The sequence below is a fragment of the Ursus maritimus genome, unplaced genomic scaffold (genome assembly GCF_017311325.1).
Source record: "Ursus maritimus isolate PB19 unplaced genomic scaffold, ASM1731132v1 scaffold_4, whole genome shotgun sequence".
Classification (NCBI taxonomy): domain Eukaryota; kingdom Metazoa; phylum Chordata; class Mammalia; order Carnivora; family Ursidae; genus Ursus; species Ursus maritimus.
The window spans coordinates 76,937,189-76,958,134 of record NW_024426552.1 but is presented as its reverse complement, the minus strand read 5'-3'; the positions used below and the strand labels follow the sequence as shown (position 1 = coordinate 76,958,134).

The 20,946-nt window shown below is 45.8% G+C and overlaps 1 protein-coding gene across 10 annotated transcripts in view; it reads left to right on the top strand.

Moving 5' to 3' along the window:
- ST6GAL1 (ST6 beta-galactoside alpha-2,6-sialyltransferase 1) overlaps nt 1–20,946 on the top strand; it is a 119,412-nt gene that overhangs the window by 45,864 nt on the left and 52,602 nt on the right. For 5 of the 10 annotated variants that reach the window (XM_008705178.2, XM_008705179.2, XM_040621473.1 and 2 more), the window contains exon 3: nt 17,552–17,654. The exons of 2 other annotated variants lie outside the window; for them this stretch is intronic. The gene's annotated coding sequence lies outside the window, so the exon portion shown is untranslated. Of the gene's footprint in view, nt 1–8,169; nt 12,366–17,551; nt 17,655–20,946 lie in introns of those variants that run through there. 3 more of the 10 variants (XM_008705180.2, XM_040621472.1, XM_040621474.1) reach the window with 3 other exon arrangements.

Here is a 20,946-nt window from a genome sequence, read left to right as displayed (position 1 = left end):
CGGTGCCCGGTCGGCGTCTGCCCTGTGCAGGCACGCACCGAGGAGTTGCTCCTGGCTTTGGCGTGTGGCTATTCCGGGGGAGGTGAGGTGGTGCAGCTATTGAAAGTTCAGGAAGGATCCCAACTCCAGGAGGGAAAGCAGGAAGGCAGGGATGGCAGAGGCCAGAGTATCTCGGGGCCATCACTCCCTGCTTTGTGTCCCGGGAAACCTGTCCTGCAATTTTCTGTGTAGCTTCTGCGTCTCCAAACTCTCAGTCCCCTGCCGCGAGGGCACAGAATACTTTCATTTTCTTAGGGATTAATGGTGAACTGAGGTCTATCTCTTCTCCAAAGGTCTGGATCTTGCCTTTGTTTTTAAGTTCTTAAGGCCCATCTTGTGGGCATCTAAATTATAGAACATAGGGAATATTGTCCCATCAGAGCCTGGAGAAAAGCTTGACCTCTATCCTGTTTTCCACCTCGGCCTCGATGTCACAACTCAGCAACGGCTTTCCTAGAGACCAAGAGCATTTCTAAAACTCTGCTAAAACCTGATGGAAACCTACCGAATAATTGCCTTGGATACTTTCCTTCCTAAGAGCCATGATCATAGCTGCCACTTTGACCACTGGTCCTGTGTTGGTGCTTTATATGTCTTTTTTCATTTAATCCTTGCAGCAGTCCTGTGATACGGGTAACTCCGCCCCTGTTTTACAGGAGAATAAATGAGACTCAGAGAAGTCAGCTGAGTTGCCCTGGGTGACAGTTGGTAAGCAATGGGCTGGGACTTCAGACCGAAGTCTGTGTGACTCACAAATTAGAGCTGACTATGCCTACACCATTTGGTCTCTTTGGAATGATCAGAAGGTTTGCTTCTCTCCACGAGGAGGTAGTTAGGGGTTGGTTACCCTCACCGGTGGTAGAGCACAAAGCTACATTCAGAGTGCATCAAAGGGATGGCTGATCCCTACATTCATGTTTGAAGTCATCCCCAACCTTTATGGATGTGGAGATGACCTTCCTCTAGTCATATCTTGGTGGTGGCAGCAGATTTCCGGTCCTTCATGACCCTCCGGGAGGCTCCATCCCTGCCGGGGTTGTTGGGAGTGTGTGTCTGCACACTGCTGGGCTCTGGGGCAAGAATGTTGAGGGCCAGGAATCTGATGGCTCATGAGCGATGACAGCTGGAAGATGAAGTGAGAGGAAGGGAGCATGAGCTGTGCATCTTTGAATCAACCTGGAGCTTGAGACCAGGGGATACCTGTGTGTATTAACTTGGCTAAGGAGACCATCTGAGCCCCCATCTCTGTCTGCCAAACAGGAGATTGCCTCTTCTAGTATAGAGAGCTGATGTGTTGGAGAAACAAAAATCCCCCAAGAGAGGTGAGGAATTTGAGGGCTTTCTCCAACTCAAGCTCTGTTTTCCTTGAACAGATTGTACTTTTTGGCTCTACGTCATGTGCATACTGCTGTCAAGGTGGAGGGCTTCCACCCCACTCCCCCTTTTGACTGCCTATCGGCCATCTTTTCTTCCAGCAGCTCCTTTGGCCTCCATCTTGAGGTGGGTGCTCTCCCTCACTGCCCCTTTGCTCTTCTGTTATCTCTCTGACCACTGATGAAGCCCCCAGTGGCTGGCCTCACTTCCCCGCCTTCTATTTAAAAACCCTGTGCCCATCTTTCCTTTTTGAAGGGTTCTGGCTAAAGCCAGCCATTCCAATAATAGTCTCTGTCTTCATTTCTAATCTAGCCAAGGTGGTGTCTTTTTCTTGGAGTTCCTTATGTCAATAAAGTCCATATTAGACAGCTTGCCCTCTTATTATAGTGGTCTCATTGCATTTATTCAGCTGTTTTATTTTCTGCCTCAGGTATCCCAAGTTTGTCTCTCAAAACTCCTTATGGGCAGGGACTGTAGTTTAAGGGGAAGTAGTGATGATTGTATTTTAATTTCAGGGTTTAACAGGTAATAGTAGCCAATAAAATTATTTTTTCATTTGATCAACTGATGTTTATTGGATAGTTACCATGGGGTGTGCACTGGACAGAAGGAACCAGGGATATGGAGCTAATTATGACTTAGTGGTTGAAATGCTTACAGTTTTAAGGGAAGAGAGACACAGAAGCAAACTAAAACTATATTTTAATTTGATTTGAGCTGTAATTGAGGTATAGTAAAATTTATTGAGAGCTCAGATGAGAAATAATGGGAAGAGAGAGATGGAGACAGATTTAAGAAGTGTTTTGAGAATAGAAATAGAACTTTGTTTCCTAATTAGTTTGATTCAGTACCATTTAAGGGCTTGTTCTAGGGGCAGGGAGGTACCAGGACGAGCAAGTAATCCAGGAGCACTTGGGGAGGTGAATGGATTGAATATGCGGTAAAAAAGAAGGAAAAGCCAAAGATCCTTGGCTTAGGGAGAGAGTGAGAGCTGGAAAGAGTGAGGGAGAGGGTTACAACTGCTAACGTATCTTGCCTGCTGATTAGTGTGTGTGTGTGTCGGGGGGGGGGGCGGTTAGTTAACATGAATTGCCTCGTTTTTCATCCATAAAACCCCTGAAGAGGTAGATACGTTCATTTTCTCCATTTTACAGGTGAGGAGACGCGCTCAGAGCAGGGCAGTAGCTTGTTGAAGATCACACAGCTGAAAAGTGCTGAAGTCAGGTTTAAACCCAGGCACTCTTGCTTCGGAGCAAACACCCTAGAACAACTCAACCAACTGCTCCAGAACCTCCAAAGGGCCCTCAGTGCCCATCGCTCCCAAATTCATACATCCAGCCTGGACCTTTCCCCTGACCTCTGACTCTGCTTGGGATGCCTATTTACCCTCACTTGATGGTCTAATTGCAAACTCAGGATACCCCAAACTTCTGCTCTTCCCTCTTCTCCCCTTTTCTCCTCAGAGCAGCACCATCCTTCCGACTGCTTCAATCCCAAACCTTGGCCTCACCCTTGACCTTTCTCTCACCCACATCCAATCCATCAGACTTGAGTTTCAGAGCACACCTGGAATATATTCCTTCTCACTACCGCCACCGCAACTTCCCGCTATGGGCATCTGGCACTGGGGTCTCTCCAGGGATCTCCTGATGGTCTGTCTGCTTTTACCCTTGACCCCCCTCCCTGTCCCTACATGGCAGCCTGAGCAGTCCTGGCATCATCGAGTCACATCAGGTTGCTTTTTCGCCAAACCCTTGCAGTGCTTCTCACTTTTACTTAGAATAACAGCCACAGTCCTTACCATGACCCATAAAGCACTAGCCAATCTCTTCCATCCCCCTATCCAGTTGTCTCTGTCCCTCTGGGATCCCCTCCTTCTGTCCCCTGCCCCTTGTACCTTGTCTTTTGGCCAGTGCGCACCCATGCACTCCTGCCTTGGGGCTCTGCCTCAAACACTCTTCCTGACATATTGCGGGGCTCACTCCTTCACTACCTGGAATTCTTTGGGGAATGTTCTCTTCTTAATGAAGCCTACTCTGATCTTTTTAAAATGGAAACTTGCCTCAACCCCGCACTTCTGATCCTCCCCTTCCCATACTCTGCTCTGCTTTGTTTCCCATAGCACTTAGTATCCTCTAAGATACTAAATAATTTATTACACTTATGGGGTTTTGTGTGTGTGTGTGTGTGTGTGTGTGTGTGTGTGTGTTTCACTCTGCCCTCTAAGGGCAGTGATCTTCATCTGGTTTATTCCCTGTTGGGTCCTAAGGCACGAAGATTTTTGCTGAGGACATAGTGGCTCACGCATTTAAGAGGAGTAACCGTAGAGTGCAAAGTTTCTGTCCAGGTGTTCAGTTTAAAAATGGTTATTAAAAGTTGTGGTCTGGAGTCCAACGGAGATGCCAGAGGGGGCTGGCCACATGGATGTAGGAATTGTCTGTAAGGGGGTATAGAGTGAGCGGAACCCCTGCTGAGGCTGGACCCCTGGGGATGTGGGCGTTTCAGGACTGCTCTGGAAGCCGCTCACCAGAGGAGGCTGAGATGGGAAGGGAGGAGGGAAATGGGAGGTGTGCCTGTTAGACTTTAGAAGGAGGGCGTTTGAAGAAGGAGACCCAGAGAGGCCTCACAAGGTGGGCACTGGAGAAGAACCTTCAGATTTCGCAATTAGAAATGCAGTTTCAGTGGAGTGATGTGCGCCAACTTCAGTTATTTGAGGAACAAGTGGAAAGCGGGGAAGTGTAAGTAACTCAGTAGCCCTGCTATGAGGAAGGAGAGATTAGGTGATTGTTTGAGGAAGTGATTTGTTTGAAGGACTTGTTCTTAGCTGTAAAAAACAAATCTTTTGGGTGTGGGTGGGTGAGTGGATGAGGAAGTGACATACAGTAAGCTAATAACTTCCAGACCGACAGACAGAACATAGTGCAAATTATACCTTGTCCTTGTGAGAGAGCCGCTACTCAATCCGGCCCCCTGGCACCCTGCCCGGCCCGCAGTGGGTCCGCAATAAATATTCACTGAATACAATGTGAACTACTGTAGACCTTCATGACCCGTCCCTGTATCAGCAGCAGCAGCAACAAAATCACAAGAATGTCTAATGTAGGGAGATGCTTTTTGACCCAGTGACTGTTGGCTCGTGGCATTTCTCTCTCCCCCAAGCTACACCCTCCTTAGCACTTTGAGCAGCTCTCTTTGGTTATACGTTGGGTTCCTTTACCGCACAGGGGTTGTGTTTTTAAGAAGTAAATCTTCAAGTGACTCATTTGAGTCACGAGAATGACAAGTTAGCAGTTCCACATGGATGTAAAGGATACAATGGTGTCTTCGTCCATTCAGGCTGCTGTAACAAAATACCAGACTGGGAGGCTTAAACCACAGAAACTTATTTTTCACAGCTCTGGAGGCAGGAAGTGAGAGATCAAGGCGCCAGCATGGTGACATTCCAGTGAGAGCTCACTTCCATGCTGGCGACATTCCAGTGAGCACTCACTTCCTGGTTCAAAGCTGGCGCCTTCTCGCTGTGTCCTCACGTGGTGGAGGGGGCAGTGGAGCTCTCTGGGGGCCTCTTTTATAAGAGCACTAATCTCATTCATGAAGGCTCCACCCCCATGACCTCATCACCTCTTAATACCTTGGCCTCTGGGGGTTGAGATTTCAACATATGAATTTGAGTGTGTGTGTTGCGGGGAGGTGGACGCAAATACTCAGACCAAAGCTGATGGCAAGTCCTATGAAATAAGAGGAACAAAAGGATTGGCCGGGGGTGGCAGAAAGAGCTGTTGACTGTTGGTCAGAGCCTGCCCCTGAACCAGCTTCATCTCGCACCACGTTGTGCCACCTCGCTGAGGTTCGATGTCAGTGCTCTGAGTTTGCTTCCTTGGGATTTTATAAAAAGAATAGTGTCAGGAAAGGAACACGACTTGAAATATAGCCACAACCAAAGTCTTTCTTCTTCTTTTTTCTCCTTTTAAAAATGTGACACGCAGAGCATGCCGGCTTAATTCCCTCATGGTGGCAAATGACCTAAAGTTCAGAGATGTCCTGGGAGAGAGGAGAATGGTTTGATTCCTCTTGAACTCCTATCTTCTCTGAAGAGAGACAGATTGGCAGGCTGCATAGGAAGGAATGAAAGAAAGAAAAAATCCCTAATGTTTATTACATATCCTATGTGCCTGGAGCTATGCTAGCCCCATGTGCACCTTACATCCGTCCTCATTAGGTGAAGGGCATTAAATCAGTATTTTTCATAACCTACCTGAGGTCTCACAGCCAACAAAGGGGAGAGAGGATAGAACAAGCCCCATGGAAATTGAAGCCTGCAGCTAAAAAGAGACCAGTGTAAGAAATGTAGCTGCTTGAAGTCAGCCAGAGTCTCTAATGCCCAGCCCAGTGTCTAATTCTCAGGAAAATCTTGAGAAATATTCATCAAAGGGGTGGTTAGTCGGCTGAATGAATTACCAGGGCCCTGAGAAAACTCATATATAGTTTTGCTGAAGTGCTATTGGAAGTCTTCATTGTCTTCTAGAGAATGGGAAAAACCAAGGGAGAGAGAAATAGAATTTAAATTTTCAAAAGGCATAATTACGAACCGTGAGCATCAGGCAATAACTGAAATATCCTATGTACACACACAGCATATGGTAGTACTTGTTAAGTGATCACTATGATACTTAAGGGAATTATTAATTATTAAATAAATCTAGCCCACTGCTTCTTCTCGCTCTGGGACATGAGGCATAGAGTTCCATGACTTTAGACTTTTCAATTTGGGGCTCATATTGGAAAGCACTGTAGCTTCTCTCTATCTATAATGTCCTGTTACAAAAGATAATCTCTTTCCCATGTGGCAGTCCCGCACAACCTCTTGTACCTTAGTTTAGCTGCTCTTTGTGGTGTCTGCACCATGAAACTTGTGTGTGGTCCCATAACCTACATTTTAAAGACCATCCGAAGTATCCCCTCAAGGGCAGCTGTGTGAGGTCATATCAAAAGACAGGATGATTATGATGATAGTAAACTTAGAACTCGTCCATCCGACAATAAGCATCTTTGCATCCTCCATAAAGGGGGGGCTTATATTCTCAGGAATAAGAAGGAAGATGTGGATTGCATGGTGTTTCAGTTGGCTCAGAGGTACTGCTTCTATGGCCGTCACTAGTGAATGCTAATTGGTGTCAGGAGGATAGTGTCTGTCTTCAATCCTAAGCTGTGATTTAGAGGAATACATAGGGCTTGCTGATTTATGGATGATTTATACCCATCATTTGTAGTAGCAAATGTTGTATGTGCCAGGGTCAAAGTTCTGGATAAGCTTCACAGGCTAGGAGAGGAGCTAGTGTAGAGACAAAGGAGGCACCAGGGTAAACGGAGGATCGTGTGTGAGCTCCAAATACCAATGGCACAAGTAACGCAGCCCAACTCTGTGTGGCTGGAGAGGAGGACTTGGAAAAAGGGCAATGAGCTTGATTTCAGTGCCACTCAACTGAGGGTCATTAGCATGAGACTGCTAAAAACTAACCAGAAATTCTTAATATTTGCATTGTATAGGGGTAGTCAGTTTCCTGTTCTATACTAGTTGGGCCACACCTGGAAACTGTGTTTAGTTCTATTCGGGATGATGTGGACAAATGAGAGTGGGCCCCAAGGCGGTAAGTGGAAATGCTCAGAGTTCAGAGGCCATGTTATTGAAGGAATGGTTTAAAGAAGGAGACTCTTTAGCCTGAACAAGAGAAGATTTAGAGGAGTTTAAAAGCTTAAAGGATTTCCCTATGGAACAAAGAACAGACTTGTGTTTTCCTCTAGAGAATAGAATTAGAACGAGCAGGTGGAAGGTAAGAGGTGTGAAGAGGAGTGCAGCCCAATGTAAGTAAAAAGTTTTTCAGAATTAATATTTGGCTATCTGCAGGTGGGCTGCCTTGGAAGAAGAGATTATCATAATGATAGGTACGAAAGAAGATGCTGGCCGGCCATCCATCTTTTGTTGCTATTGAGGGGGGAGTTTGTTCCTCAGGGGGCAGGTTGACCAGCTGACTGTCCACTGAGGTCATTTTTAACTGTGATGATGTGCTGTAGGCCACAGAGAACATTTAGGCTCCATACACTGTGTTTGTAACGGTGTTGGTGATTTGATAGGCAGAGGTAGTGTAGAACGCTTGAGCTTTTGATGAAGAGCTAATGACTGAAATCTTCCTGTATGTACTTGACTTCCTCTGTGATGAATAAAAATTAGAATCCCAAAGTGCCCATTGGGTAGCATTCACTATTTGAAAAATAGTAGCATGATTGCAAGGCACTTGAATTTGAGCATTTTCTCTCACAGGATCTCAGGGACCATCAGGACCTCCTGGGTGTCCTTCCAGCACTGTTCTAGCTGTCTGCATCCTACACACCCTTCCAGGGCCAACCTTATTTCTTCACAGGAAACCTTCCCTTCTCTACCTTTGTTTGTAGGGGTGGTCTTTCTTCTGTGTGCCCTAAACATGGGCTTTGGAGTTGCGTTTGAATTCTAGCCTTGTTCTAGCTGCATGCGTGACCTTGGGCAAAGGGCTTAGCTCTTCCTGTAAAGATACTCATCTATGAATGTAGGTGACTTACATTTGCCTTGCAGGGTCATAATGATAATTGGAGAGAGACAAACTGCCTCGTACAGCACCTGGCACATAATTCACGTTCAGTCAGTGGTGTTGATATTTAGGATGATGTATTTTTTTTTTTAAAGATTTATGTATTTATTTGAGAGAGAAAGAGTGTGAGTGGGAGGGAGGGGCAGAGGGAGAGAGAGGGAGAGAGAATCTCAAGCAGATGCCACACTGAGCATGGAACCCAACACGGGGCTCTATCCCAGGGCCCTGAGATCGTGACCTGAGCCAAAATCAAGTCAGCCACCCAACCCACGGAGCTACCCCGACACCCCTATGTTGATGTATTGTTTGGCATCAGGATTGACCATTATATTCCACTACCCTGTGAGTGGCCACTTAGAATGAAGAACCAAGTCCCTTTCTCTTAAACCATTGCAGTCCTTTCCCACAGCTTGGTCTTTGCTGATTTCCTCTAAAAACTCCAGTAATACAAACTGAGTCCTGGCTTTATCTGGAACCAGCTGACTCGGGTACTTGACCCACTGAGTTCTCCATCACTGCCTGTCATGGTTGCCTGCCTCCACACCTTCTCTGCCCCTGCTTTTAGGTCATCTGCAAATAGCTGGGCAGGGTTTCACAGTATTTGTATGAATCTCCACGCCAGGCTCCTATCCTGTGCACCTGGTTGTAACTGACTAATTCTCCTTTTTTTTTTTTTTTCATGTGATCTAGACCTTTCCATCGAAACTGTTAGTTTATAATATGGGAGAGGCAGGTAGGATCTAGTTGGTTGCCCTTTCCTGGACTTGTTTTGATTTGGCTTTTCAGTCAGATCAGGCCTTTATTTTCTCTTGGGTGGAGTGTGATTCTCCTATAGGTACCTCAGTCACAGGTCATGCATTCAGAGTACGCAGAAGTCACTGCCTAGGACCCAGTCTGGACCTAGCGGTGTGGTGAGGTCTCGAATGGTTTCTGTGCTCTGGAAGGTCACACCCTGGCAGAGAAGTTGGACACAGAAACCATGAGAAGGGTGCTGTGGGACATGAGGGAGGGGCTCCTAACTCAGACTGGGGGTCAGGGAGACTTTGGCTCCTGTACTAAATTTCCTCATATTCAGCATGCTCTTTACATCAGACCCACTGGTTCTTCCCACACGTTAAGTCAAAGAACACCTGTGACTCCTCCCTGGGTGGCCTGATAGAGACCTGGGATTATCTCCTCAGTCCTTCCCAGGCTTCACTTGTGAAGGTGTGTGTTCTTGTGATCAGGGTCCCTTGGAAGCATGAGTTACTTGCCTGATGGCCTCATCCCATCCTGGGCAGGGGTACGTGCTGCCCTGGTGCCTTCTGTGATGAGCCATATTCATCTTGCTGCCTTTGCTCCCATGATTCCACTGCTCCCAGGGTTGGGGGGCATTGAGTTTATAGGCAGAAATGAGTTCCACTGAGTCACAGAGCTTGGCTTCTGCTCACAATAGAAGCCAGAGGGGGCTTCTGTACCCAGCCGCCTCCCCTCCCTTCTGAGGACAGAGGGTGGCCTGCCCATAATCTTTTAGGATATCAGTGGTCCCCACCCTTTGAGAGGCCTTGTGGGTATCATTCTATCTTCTGCCTCATCTCCAGCTGACCCCTGATATGGCCAAGTCAATTCTGAGGGCAGGAATCTAGTTCCTCAAACTGAGACTTTCAGAATCTGCTGCAGCACCTGAGAACAGTTTCAATATCCAAACATAAATATCTTTTAACATTCTGAATATAGTGCCTGACCACGATCAGAAAACCCACAACAAACATTTGGGGCCTACTTTTGTGAAAATACAAAGGCAAATTAGACATGGTCTTTGCCCTTAAGGCACCCACAGTCCACTATTACTCTCTGTTGGATGGTTCTCATTGCTGGTCAGCACTTGTGAGACAAATCCTTTACTAACCTCTCCAAAACCACCCATCCCTCTAATCTCTTGGGGATGGCAAAGGATAGGCTCCTATGACAGCAGATGGCTGTTTGACCCCATACCCTCTCCCCATGATGCCTGGAGCTACCTATGGGCTGAGACTCTGACTTGAGTGTCCATGTACCCCACAAGCCTTCCCTGCCTGGCATGGGCATCAACCTTGTAGGCACTTGATAAACTCCTGCATGAAGAATTGCGGTAGCAAGTTCATAGATGGATCTGTTCTGGGGTCAAACTCCCTGTGGGGTGCCTAAGTCACTGCTTGGCTGGCCTTTGGACAGGGGATGTCTTTTGTCAGTTCACTTTCATGACTGGCCAGTCTGACTCGGTAATTAAGTCGCCACGACAACCCAGTGGATCTGAAGTTTAAAGAAAAAGAAAATCATCAGAAGGGAAATGTTTTTTTGAGGTGGGGGGGCATTCTGGGATCACCTGAATGTCTATCATTCCAAACAAAAGAATCATTTCCTGTTCTGTTCTCTTAAATGTGTCAGGTGGACCCAAGGGAAGACATAATGGCAGCCAAAGAAATTGGAAGTGAGACTAAACAGGGCCATAAATATGCAGAAGTCATCCTGTGGATCAGAGAGTGAAGTTTTCTCTGCTTTTCAGTTTGACAACTCAACAGGACTTTGTTTCTGTTTTTGTTTTTTCTTTTTAAAATGGTTTAGAAAATAAAGGGTCTAGTTAAAGAGCTGTGCTCAAAGGCCTCGTGTGTGTGCAGGGTAGCACTGTGCTAGAAAGGGCTAGGCTTGGGAGCAGGACTCGAGTCTTGGTTATGTCCCCTTCTAGCTGGGTGGCCTTTGGGAAATCACCCACTTGCATGAGCTTCAGCTTCCTCACCTGTAAAATAACCCACAGAGTTTTTCAGAAGATTGAAGACAAAATGGAAAGCACCTGGCGTAGAATAGGGCTTCAGTGATACAATGATGATCGTGACATGATAATCACAATTGAGTGCTAGGCTCTCTGCTTGCCGTGTTGCTACATACAGCAAGACATGGCTGTGCTGTCTCACCAAGGACTGTGTCACCTGGACACGGCATGCTCCTCACTGTCCCTATATTTCTATGTGTTTAGATGTGATTATCTGCTTTTCCTAAGCAGCAACCTCAGAGACACAACATACAGGCATGCAGACTGGCATTTCGGTGTCACCCTATCCACTCAGCACATTCTTAAAAAGGGAGAGAGTCAAAAAGAAAGAATAATTGAAATTGTGCCCACTGTTCTGATAGCCGCCCAGTCATATGAATCTACGGCCTGCACAAGGGCAGGGCAGGAGCCGCGAACCCGCCTTCCCCTTGGTCTCTACAGAGCGAGCATCTTTGTGGCCGGTCTGATCCCACTGTCTTTCTCGTGCTACGTGGAGCTAAACTGAAGATTATTACGTCTCTCTTACCCAAAGGAAAAAACCGTCATCTGCTCCAGGACAGGATGATAAGCCCGCTGTGCTGGGTTCCCTGAGCGAACTTCAGTGTGAGCATTCAGGGTTGTGTAAGCAGACTGTGTGTTTTATTTTATGGGTGATTAAAAGTAGCAGCACTTTTCATTTAACTTTCATTCACAGCATGTGATTATCCACACAAAATAAGATCTTATTTTACCTGACTTCTAATTCAGCTGTTTATTTTTTCATTTATCTGAATAAATATATGTTTCAGTGTAGGTTTAAAAGATCCCTGGGGACATTTTAGGGGCATCTGGCTCAGTACATAGAGCCTGTGACTCTTGATCTCAGGGTCATGAGTTTGAGCCCCATGTTAGGTGTAGAGATTACTTAAAAAAAAAAAAAAAAAACAGTTTATTCAAATCAGGATCCAAATATAGTCCTTATAGTGCTGTAGGTTGATATGACTTCTAAAATTCCTAAAATGCTTGTAATCCGTAGTTTCCCGAGGAAGGAGGATTTGGGGCCTTGGTGCTGATTTTGTAAGCAGCCATTGGTAAGGTGTGGCTCCACTATCCATATAAGCACAGGTGGACCCTGAGCCCACCCATGCCACCTCCTCAGGGGCCTTATCTCCTCTCACTGCTCAACCGTCCCTCTCAGAGTCACCCACTTCCTGATCTTTGGTCTTTTTATTCTTGACTGAAAATAGGATCATTCGAGCTTCTTTGCTTTTTGAAATATTTGAATACCAAGCTGAAGGACAAGTTCCGCTTCGGAAATGTCAACTTGAGATCTTCACCCCAGAAGCTTCATGTGTCTGCTTGAACTGGGCCATGCAGGCGGAACATTGTGTTGTGGATAGACTTTGCAGCCTGGCTTCACTAGAAAGAAGCTGGATCTCATTTGGGAACTAGGAAGAAACATGTGATAACGCAGAGAAGCCCACCCCGCCAGCCATAGGACGGTGTAGATTTGTGCCTTTCACACTCGGTGGCCCTCGGAGGAGGTGGCTAGAGCGTCGATGGTAAGGAGGTGTTTCCTGGCTGAAAATAGGAACAGGATGTTTTGAGACAGGGGCTTTTGCTCTCCTAAACCTCAGTGCACAAAGCCGAAGTTTATGCCGTTGCCACAGGTGGTGGTTCAGCTCCTCATAGCAGATCGCCTAGGTCCCAGAGTGGCCGGTGGGGTGAGCAGGGAGAAGCCGAAGTAGCGAGGTCAGAAAGGCAGCCGTGTTCCGTCTGCAGGAAGGACCTCTTAATTGGGGGCCTCCCGTGATAAGATTTATATTGTTAGGCGGCCCATTGTGCATCATATGCTGATGTTTACTTTGGATTAAATGCCATAGCCTGCCGTGCTCATTCATGCTTTCGTCCCCTTCTGTTTTGCGCATGTCAGAAAGAGTCCTTCCTGTTGGCCATTTCCTACATCTCCCCGCCACCATGCTTCTCTGCTTCTCCCACGTGTTCTGCTTCTCCCAGAGTAAGGGGCACCCTGCTCTCTGTCCCTGGTGCCCTTAGAGTTACTGGATTCCTCCCTTCCAAGCACGGTCCATGTGGCATCGTCAGGTTTCCTGCAAGGCCATCCCCACCACGACGCTTGATGCCTGGTGCACAGGGCACACTCCGTTTGTGTGCAGGTCTGAAGGGGTCTCCATATAGCACTCTGCTTTTGTTATGTTGGGGGACTTGGGAGAAGAAGGAGGCGTGTTCATGGGGACACTTGTTTTTAGAGACAAGAGACATGGAAAATAGTTAAGTGATAGTACAAAATGGAAGGCAGAGACTATCAGAGGAGGAAGGCAGGGCCACCCCACCTCCTTGCTTCTGTGCCAATTATACTACTTAACCCTGACCTCTGCAGTCCCTGACAGTTTATCGAGCACCTTCCACCTGCATTCTCTCATGCCGTGAACATGATATCGTTACCCTATGTTTTGTAAATGACAAAACTGTGGCTCTGTGGAGTGAAATGGCATGCTGAGGGCTACTAATTAGTAATGGTAGAGCCAGGACCGGAGCTCCGTTTTCTGATACTAAAGCTAGTTTCCTTTCTACTTTTTGTCACCTGTCTCAGGTTGGTGACCTGGAGCCTGGGAAGGAGAAAGGACTCCACCTGGAACTAAAGATGTGATTAATGACTTTAGACAAGACCGGGCATGAGCCTCTGTGTGGCCAGTGAATGGGGAGGAGAAGTAGAGAAAGGACTAACATCAAACAGTTACCATGTTCCGTGCAAACAGAAAGCAAGCCACAAACATGGACTACATATGTCATTTTAAATTACATAATAGTCACATTACAAAAGTAAAAATAAAAGATGAAGTTAAATTTTTTTTAAAGATTTTATTTATTTATTTGAGAGAGAGAGCACAAGCACAGGGAGCGGCAGGCAGAGGGAGAAGCAGGCTCCTCGCTGAGCAAGGAGCCCGATGCAGGACTAGATCCCAGGAACCCGGGATCACGACCTAAGCCGAAGGCAGACGCCCAACGAACTGAGCCACCCAGGTGTCTCTGAAGTTGATTTTAATATATTTCATTTAGCCTAATATCTACAAAATATTATTTACTTTATTATGCATTCGACATAAAAATTATCAACCCAACATTCTTACATTCTGTTTTTCTGTATAGTTTACATTTACGGCACATCTCAGTATGGCTTAGTCACACTGCTAGGGCTCCATAGTCACGTGTGCCTCGTGACTCCTGTACCAGGTGAAGTTGCGTTTTACCTATTTCGTATATTACAGCAATTACATGAAGCATTTCTTTTTTTTTTTTTTTTTAAGATTTTATTTATTTATTTGACAGAGAGAGAGACAGCCAGAGAGAGAGGGAACACAAGCAGGGGGAGTGGGAGAGGAAGAAGCAGGCTCATAGCGGAGGAGCCTGATGTGGGGCTCGATCCCATAACACCGGGATCACGCCCTGAGCCGAAGGCAGACGCTTAACCGCTGTGCCACCCAGGCGCCCCTACATGAAGCATTTCTGACAGTCCCACCTAATGGCTGAGGAAATGAGTCCAGAGAGGTTGCATAACTTGCCTGGGGTCACAAAGCTGGAAAGTGAGAGCTGGGTTGTGACCCAGGTCTGTCCCTCCTCTTCCCTGTGCTTGATCTGAGCCTGGAAGGATGGTGGAATTGAATAGGTGGAAATGAGCAATGGCCTTGATGTGGTGACATTACCCCTGAGGGTTTGCCTTGCTGCTGGTGTTGATAGTATTGTGTGCGGTGGACAAGGGGGGGTGTAGAGCAGGGGTAACCAATTTCCAAACCATTGTTAGACTTGCTTCTAAGGAGGTGGCTGGGAGTAAAGGGAACTGTTGTCTTCAAACACGAAGAGCAGAAGTTGAGGGAGTCCTTTCACTGCGTGGCGAGCCTGTTATGGGAAGATTTGGGTTATAACTCACAGAGAGAGCTCAGCTAGGGCCACGCTGTGATGTGCCAAGCAAATGGGTTTGCCCTCCCTGTGCTAAGATAAGAGAGCCTGTGTTTTATCTGAGTTTTATGCCTTTCCTGGAAGACTACGATAGTCTAACAGAGGGGAAACTGGGTTAGGAGGGCCATGTGCCTGCTCGTGGGTAACCTAGTGGGTTCTAAGTTTGTTTTTCTTATTTTATTCACAAACATTATAATAGTAGTAATGATACACTTTTTAATTCCTGGCGTTCTGGCACATTAGTGCTCATTTCACAGTGTTCTTCTGCCATCATCCATTTTTCCATTTGTGGGGGAAAAAAAAGGTTTTTACTATAATTATAATTTTAGCGTGGATGGTGTTTATTTTGTTTCTCCCTTTACCATAAACATTTTTCTGTCTTTACAGTGCATGTGGTATGTTAATGGCCTCAGAGGATATTACCAAATTCTATATATAATTTGCCTGTTTCTATGGCTGGATATTGAGATTGTTTCAAAATTGACATATTTAATGCTCTAGCCTGCTACCTCATGCCTAGGTTTCTTTTCTATCTTTTGTAATTAGATTATAAAATCAGATCACTACGATTTACAAATATATTTATGAATTATTATTACATTTAAATGTAATATAATTAAATATAATTGTTTATAAATAATAAGTATAAGTTTAAAACTTTCCTTAAATATTTATTTATTCATTTATTTATTTGAGAGGGAAAGAGAGTACGAGTACAAGCAGGAGGGGCAGAGGGAACAGGAGAGAGACAATCCCACGCAGACTCAGGCTAAGCGTGGAGCCCAACACCGGGCTTGATCCCATGACCCTGCTCACGACCTGAGCTGAAACGAAGAGTCAGACTCTTAACTGACCGCACCACCCAGGTGCCCCCAAAACTGTATCTTTGTAATAAATACCCCAGCCTTTGAATTCTAAACCAGAAAGCTGCATCTTAAAATGTGTTGGTTGTTCTGAGATCTTGCTTCCATTTTCTCGAAATATTACTTCTGTTTTTTCCCCTACCAGTTTTGAGATATAACGGACAGACAGCACTGTGTAAGTTTAAGGTAGATAGCACGTGTTTCCACAGTCCCAGCAACTGTTCCATGAACTCACCATTTTTGCCACAAAATCCCGAGCACTGACGATGAAAATTTCCTCAGAGCTTTGCCGAATTTAACAAAGGTAAACATGTGCCAAGTGCTTGTGTGTGCTGACTTCCTCACATGCCTCTTGGAACACCACTGACGTCACTGACCAGAGGGACAGGCAAGGCCACCATCAGTGCTGGGGGGCCTTCCTCGAGGAAGGTTAGTGAAATAGTTTCCTTTGCAGACTGGTGGTGAGGGCCAAGCCCCAATACCCACCACCTTCAATTCTGGACACAGCACTCCCCAAAATTCAGCCTCAGTTTCCCACAGGGGAACAAAAGGAGAATGGAGATCCATCGTGAACTGGATGTAGCCTGTGGAAAGGGCCGACCTTCCTGCTTCCCTCCACACCTCCTGTTGCCTGTGGATCTGTCACAGGCTTTGGAAGCAGAGAGATGTGCGGGGGTGGGCACGTTATTTAATTGGCTCATTTTTCCTCTAAAATGGGGACAATGGCAGTCTCCCTATAAGGTTGCCGGGAGGGTGAACTATGTTAATCCTTGAAAAGTACTAAGAACAGTGCTTGGCATTAATAATTAGTACTCGGTGAAGCTTGGACATGTGGGTTTGAATCTCAGTCCCAACACTTTCTAGATGCCTACTTTGGACAAATCACTTAACCCTTCTCTTCTTGAGCCGCTTCTTCCGTAAAATGGCATGACAGCCCCCCCCCGCACAGAGGGGGTCGGGGGTTTTGGTGAGCTGGTGTAGAGCACAGAGCTTGGCACATAAAAGCCCCTGCCTCAAGGGAGCCCAAAGAAAAGCACTGTTTTTTAATTTTTATTTTCTACTCTGCAGAAGGGAGAGCTTTATCCTCTTACACTGGTCTAGGCAGCTGTTCTGTCGTAATGAGCTCTTGGATTTTGACCATGTGTGTTATGAGGGTGCATTTTTATGTCTACGTTGTAGGTAGGAGCAAAGCACCATTGTCATGTCCCTGAAACTTTTTAACAGGTTTTAATAAAATCTTCTTTTTAAGGTTAACAAGTACCTAATTTCACAAAGAGAGGGTGATACTTCATATAGTTATTAATTTAGTGGCTTCTCTCCACAGTTGGCATCAAAAGAAACTGTCAGATTTATGGAAGGTAGCAAGTGTTTCGTTGTGTTCAGATGAAATTTGTCTGAATGAAAAGGTAAAAGGCACATTCCTTTCTTTTTTTTTTAAGATTTTATTTATTTATTTGACAGAGAGAGAGGCAGTGAGAGGGAACACCAGCAGGGGGAGTGGGAGAGGGAGAAGCAGGCCTCCCACTGAGCAGGGAGCACGATGCGATGCGGGGTTCCATCCTAGAACACTGGGATCACGCCCTGAGCCGAAGGCAGATGCTTAACGACTGAGCCACCCAGACACCCCTAAAAGGGACATTCTTTACAAAAAGCAAAGAAATGACCAAAGGGGCCCTTGAGCACAGCCCACCCACCCATCCCCTGCTCCTGTCTGTCCAGTTCCTCCTCCTCTCCCTGTTGAGTTGAAACGTCTCCCCTAGGCAGCCTCCCTGCGCCATCCGGACTGGGTGACTGGACTGTCCTCATGGTAGCCTGCTGGGCAGCTGTGATTCTTTCTTACCCGTCTTTCTCCCTCGGAGGCAGAGACCCACTGTAGTCACCCTTGTGTCATTGTTATCCTCGTTACCTAGCACTGAGCCTGAGTCACCGTTGGATCCTTATTACCTGGCACTGGGCCTGAGTCCCCATTGGATCCATGTCACCTACCACGGGGCCTGAAGAGCATAGCACTCTGTAAGTATTTGTTGGCTGAATGCATGAACTTGCAAAAATCTGCCCATGATGCTAGAAGGTGTGTGTGTGTGTGTGTGTGTGTGTGTGTGTGTGTGTGAAATGGCAGATGGATTTGTAAAGTAAGGCAAGCAGAAGCTTAAGTGCCATTTTCTGCTTGGGCAGAGGACAAATGAATGCAGTCCTGTTTGTTGGGAAAAACCTGGAATTTCTTTTTGCTTATGCAGCCTCATACTTTATGAGGCATTGGTTTGTTCCTGCATCCCAGCTGTTTCTCATCTCTAAGCAGCCTCTTTCTTTCAGCATCTCACCAGTTGCCATCTGTGCCATCGACCTGTGCCAGAGATTTGGGGTGAGGCTAGTTCTGTGCTGTGTTCTTGTCCGGTTTGTTAGCCTTCCTACTTCTTGGGTAGAATCTGAACTCAGGGCATATCATGGAAAGGGTGAATGTTTCCTTCTTCAATCCTCATGGCTGGTGAGTTAGAGAAGAGCCCGAGTGAGCCTCATTGGCTTTCTTGGAGCAGCAGTAGCCGGTGGAATGGGGTGCCAGGCAGGTGTAGGACCAATCTTGGTGTGAAATGCGCTTTGCCTAGAAGTGTTGGCTGTGTTCTGCTTTGTCACTGCTCATCTGGGAAATCCAATCTAATGGAACAACAGTATTCTCTACTGAACACCTGTCGCGTGTGGGGGCAGTGTCCTGGGAGCGTCACAGAGAGCGTCTCAGGTCTTCACGTTTAAGGCCTAATGCGAATCCCCTACATCTCCCATGAAGCCTGGCTGGATACTGAGGTCAGCAGCATGACACAGTGATAAGAGGAGCCTTTGAGAGGGAGCCAAGAAATCTGAGTTCCCGTTTGGCTCTGCCGCCGATCAGTGATGTGGCCTCCTCCATGCCAGCGGGCCTGTTTTCTCATCTCGAAAAATGAGATGGGGAGAAGCAATGAGAGGCTTTCTCAGTTCCCTTCTGTTTCTGTCCTCAATGTGTCTACTCCACCCCAACCTGCTCGCTTCTTCGCCTGAGTTAGTGTAGATTGCAGGTCGGAATTACATAGTTTAGTAGCACTGTACGTTCTGAGTGGGTCTTATCTCCTAGCGATACTCTGATCTGCCCGTGACAAAGACCTTCTCTTGTTCTCTTAAATGCTTCTTAACTCCGGGCCTACCTCACTGGTGAAACATAACACACACGCTGTTACCCTTGTGCGAGGCCCTGGAACATCTTGGGTACATGTTGTCCTGAGATGGTTGTTTCTGGGCCTCTTCAGCCTTTTTCACATTAAGAACTGAGGTTAGCTGTCAGGGCCATTTTCAAATAAATTGGACTTTAAATGTGATGGACTTCTATCTAACCGTTATTTTTCCTTTTGTTATTTAGTGCCTTTTGTGCCCTAAGGCATCTTTATCTGCTCCAAGTTCATGAAGATATTTTCCTGTAATTTGCTCCTAGAAGTGTTATTGTTCGAACTTTCACATACAGATCTAAGATCCTTCTCTAATTAATTGTATGGATAAAGTGAAGTAGAGGTCAAAGGTCAATTTTTTTTTCCTGCTTAGATATCCAGACATTTCGAAACAATTTATTGAGAAGATTTTCCTTTCTCCATTAAATTTCTTTGGTACCACTGTAAAATAATTGTTACTCTATATGTGTGGGCCCATTGAGGGATTTTGTGTTTTTTTCCTTGATCTAGTTGTCTGTCCTTATACCAATAACACATTGTCTTGATTACTGTGGTTTCATAACAAGCCTGGTAATGTAAGTCCTTTAACTGTTCTCCTAAGATGGCTTTTGCAATTCTAGGTTCTTTGGATTTCCTTATAAATATTAGACTTCACTTGTCAGTGTCTACAAAATAACAGTGGGGATTTTGACTGAGAATGCATTGAGGCTGTATCAATGTGTTTCAGTTCTCCAGAGAAATAGAACTTTCTCTCTCTCTCTCTCTCTCACACACACACACACAGTTAATTCTATTTTTAAAAAGCTAGTAGTGATGCTCTGACTTGATTTTGAGACCAACTCATGTAAAATACATATTTTTGATAAACACTGGTGCAGTGAGGGAGAGAAGGACCTATAAAATAAGTGATTACCATCTGCTGGAAAGTGCTACCAGGGTGTGTACGGAGAGTCTAGGACACAAGGGAGGGAGAGCCAAACCCAGCAGTGTCCTGGAGAGTCTGGGAAAACTTCTCAGAAGTCCTTGAGGAGTTGACATAGAAAAGGAGGCATTTAACATATTTGACAAGAGGGTAGGGAGAGGTATTTGAGCTCAAGGATGACAGCAGTGGTGCAAGTGGGAAATGATGAGGTGGGATGGGTAAACTTCAATTAGTTTAGTCCAGCTGGAATGTGAGGGCTGTGAGGGAGTGGCAGAAGATGAGGTCACAGATAACGACGGCAGCAGTAAAAATCTCAAAAGCTCTGTGGCGACAGTCTAAAAAATTTTGATTTTATGATGAGTGTATCAGGAAGGCATTGGAGGGTAAATTAAGAAATTTGCCTTTTTGCCTTTTACAAATGTTGACTCAATCAGCCATGTGCAGGTAGACCAGTTTCTACCCTGTGTACCCATGGTTTAGAACAGAAAAGCCAGACCCAAAGGAGATCCGGTTCTGGAAGCCAGATTTCCTAACCCACCTTAGGCAATTATCCTTTCATTCTACCATGGGGCTTTCCAGAAGATTCACCCAGATGCTCAAATTGTGCTCTTTTAATCATTTACCGAAATAATTATCGTCCCTTTCAGGGCATAGTAAGAGGTGGTGATAGAGCTCATTCTGTCTGTTCTTTCTTATTCCCTGTGTAGGGTTACGTCATCTGCAGAACAAAGTTATGGGAACCTGTGAGAGAGTGATATCTTTTATACCTACAGCACGGCATTATTCTAGGTGCTTTCTAACTATTAACCTAATTGATCTTCCTAACAATTCTCTGTGGTATTATTATTTCCATTCCGTAGATGAGGAAGCTGAGGTACATAGAATTAAGTGACCTGCCTAAAGTTACACATGCAGCAATTAGCAAAGCTGGGTTTTAGGTGAAATCTATTCTCCTAACCACCGCGAGCCTTCATGGTTGGGTTTGATTTCATTAAAGCCATGTCCTTGAACCCAGATCTTTGAACAAAGGTGGTCATGAAAAGATTTGGCTGTGAGTCTCAATATTGCCAAATCTGAATCTTCCCTAATACAGAGGAAGAGGAAAGTTTTTCTAGCTGGGAGAAGAAGGATGGCTTCTTGGAAGGAAATGGTATTTTAATGGAGCTTTGGAGAGATGAGTGAAATTTTGAGA